This window comes from Eptesicus fuscus, chromosome 1 (genome assembly GCF_027574615.1).
Source record: "Eptesicus fuscus isolate TK198812 chromosome 1, DD_ASM_mEF_20220401, whole genome shotgun sequence".
Taxonomy (NCBI): Eukaryota; Metazoa; Chordata; class Mammalia; order Chiroptera; family Vespertilionidae; genus Eptesicus; species Eptesicus fuscus.
The window spans coordinates 113,646,708-113,650,169 of NC_072473.1; positions in this window are offsets into that span (position 1 = coordinate 113,646,708).

A 3,462-nucleotide genomic window follows, 5' to 3' on the forward strand; every position below is an offset into this window, starting at 1 on the left:
AAGACTCACCCCCAAATAACTGGGGTAGGACCACATACCCCAAGCCCTTGCCACATCCTGCCCCTCTGTGTCCTTTAGCCCTGCTGCTCTCCACAGCCCTCCTGCCCTCTGATAACTGTGGGATAATCTGGCACATGAGGTTAGCTGGACCCTGTCCAGGCTGAATTTCACTTGGTTATTTCCTCACCATATTTATAACCTCCTAGGCCCTCTAGAGACTTAATCTCAGTCCTGTCTGATGCTGAACAGTCCGGTTTTAGCTCATCTGTGGATTTCATTAGTTTGTTGTTTACTGGAATCTTACAAAGTTTCAAATGAAGCTGTTCCTGGAGACTGAGCCTGGGGTTGGACCAAGTTTGGTGTTAATGAAGCTGAGCATGTAGGCCCAGCCTGCATCAGTCTCAGACTGAGGCTGACCCCAGACTCCATTTCACATTGAACCTGAACCTTATCCATGGGCTGACTCTGGGGCCTGAACTATGGGACAAGAGTTGTCATGGACATCATATTGATAAACAAGCCAAGGCACTTACAAATACACTGGCTTAAAAGCTTGTCCTAGGGCCTGGCTGGTGTTGCTCAGTGGTTGAGCATCAACCTATGAAAGTCATCGTTTGATTCCCGGCCAGGGCACATGTCCAGGTTGCAGACTTGATCCTCAGTAGGGGGCATGCAGGAGGCAGTCAATCAATGATTCTCTCTCATCATTGATGTTTCTATCTCTCCATTCCTCTTTGAAATCAATTTTTAAAAAATCCTCTCCCAAGGATATTTTTTCATTAATTTTTAGAGAGAGTGGAAGAGAGAGGGAAAGACAGAAATATCTATGTGAGAGAAACACATCGATTGGTTGCCTCCTGCATGTGCCCTGACCAGGGCCTGGGTCGGGGAGGATCCTGCAACTGAGGTACGTGCCCTTGACTGGAATCAAACCTGGAACCCTTTGGTCTGCAGGCTGACACTCTATCTACTGAGGCAAACCAGCTAGGGCTAAAGTCAATTTTTAAAAAAGTTGTCAATGAAACCAAGAGCTGGTTGTTTGAAAAGGTAAAGAAGATCGATGAACCTCTAGCCAGGCTCACCAAGAAGCAAAGAGAGAGGACTCAAATAAACAAAATCAGAAATGAAAGAGGCAAAATAACAACATACCCCACAGAAATACAAAGGATTGTTAAAAAATACTATGAACAACTCTATTTCAACAAACTAGACAACCTAGAGGAAATGGACATATTCCTAGAAAAATACAACCTTACAAAACTCAATCAGGAAGAATCTAAAAATCTCAACAGGCCGATAACTATGGACGAAATTGAAGCAGTCATCAAAAAGCTTCCAGCAAACAAAAGCCCGGGTCAGACAGCTTCACAGGGGAATTTTACCAAACATTCAAGGAAGAACTAAAACCTATCCTCCTCAGACTATTCCAAAAAATTCAAGACGAAGGAACACTTCCAAGCTCATTCTATGAAGCCAGCATTGCCCTAATACCAAAACCAGATAAAGACAACACAAAGAAAGAGAATTACAGGCCAATATCTTTCATGAACATAGATGCCAAAATCCTCAACAAAATTCTAGCAAATCGGATCCAGCATTACATCAGAAAGATCATATATCATGGCCAAATAGGATTTATCCTGGGGATGCAAGAATGGTACAATATCTGCATATCAATAAACGTGATACATCACATAAACAAATTGAGAGATAAAAATTACATAGTCATATCAATTGATGCAGAAAAAACATTTGACAAAATCCAGCACCCTTTCTTGATAAAAACCCTCAGCAAAGTGGGAATAGAGGGATCATATCTCAACATAATAAAAGCCATATATGACAAACCTACAGCCAACAAAATACTCAATGGGAAAAACCTAAAACCATGTCACCTAAGAACAGGAACAAGACAGGGATGTCCAGTTTCACCACTCCTGTTTGACATAGTTCTGGAAGTGCTAGCTATAGCAATTAGACAAGAAGAAGAAATAAAAGGCATCAAAATTGGAAAAGAAGTAAAACTGTCATTATTTGCAGATGACATGATACTGTACATAGAAAACCCTAAAGACTCCATAAAAATTTTTTTAGACTTAATAAATGAATGCGGCACTGTAGCAGTATACAAAATTAATGCTCAGAAATCTATATCATTTTTATATGCCAATAGTGAATTTACAGAAAGAGAGATTAAAAAAAAACAATCCCGAGAATTGAAGATGGCTGCCGACAGGAAGGCAGGCTGCAAGATAGTGTGTGAGTGAGAGAACGAAAGGAGAGTGTGTGGACGTACAGGCAGTGTCTATTTTTGAGTAAGGGACAGCTATATTCCAAGGGACTGTTGAGGACTGCTGGACCGGGCTCCCCTGACCGGGCAGCCTCCACTGCTGCCGAAATCTCTCCTGGAGTGACCACCTCTGCCATAGAGACCGTGCCATCTTGAAGGGGAGAGTGGCTGTGATCAGAAGCCTAGCCTTACCTTCAACCAGGAAGAATCGGATACCTCCCAGGACCCTACAACCACAACACCCAGGGACCAGCTGCGAATCCACAAACACCGAGTCTCAAGTAGCATAAATACGTGGACTCGGAAAGGTCAGATTTCACCCAGAGAAAGGTGAGGTCTGCAACCAGGCTGGATGGAGAAACACACACAGCAGGGTCTAGAGGTACAGAGGAAGTCCGCACTCCACAAAATCCATGGCTGTTGGGGGCCAGCATAGTCCACGAATGTGGAAGGGGGTCCACAGGGCTGCTGACAGAAAGAAACTCTAGAAATCAACCCATAGCTGGGCTGGGCACAAAAAGGCAGCCTAAAGTTTTACCAGTAAACCAGCTGCGCTGTGCCAGGGGAAAAAGACGTGCACAGAGACTTGTGCAGAGTCGTGCATAGTGGCAGTGCCTGGGCGAAAAAGTTGAGAGTTTGCATGCTTACTCTGGCTCTTTTTTCTCTTTAAATCCTTGCTTTTGATTACTAAGCCCAGTACATAGGCTCACCCAATTAAAAACACTCTCAGAGACTGCAGGGGAAAGTTGTTTTTGTGGAACCTGGGGATCAGAGTGAGAAGAAACGATCAGAAAACCAGCTCTGGGGCAGTCCATTCCCCCAAACCAGTATTAAGTGCAGCAGGGAAAACAAAATCTAAATACTGGGTAGAGAGGACTTATAGCCCCAGATGTCAATACAGAAACACTGCCACCAGGGGTTGAATCACAAATTGACTCTTGTGTAAATACAACTAAAGGCAGGCTGAGAAACAAAGAAATACCGCCTGATTGAAAACAGGATTGTGGTTTACGACACAGAGGAGCGGTGGAACGCAGGGAACTTCAATACTGTCCTGACTACCTGACAGAAAACAGGCGTGCCAAACAGAACAGTAGAGGAAGTGAATGACCCACACTACTGCACATTTTTATTTTTTATCTTTTACTTAAGAAACTAAAATTTTATTATTT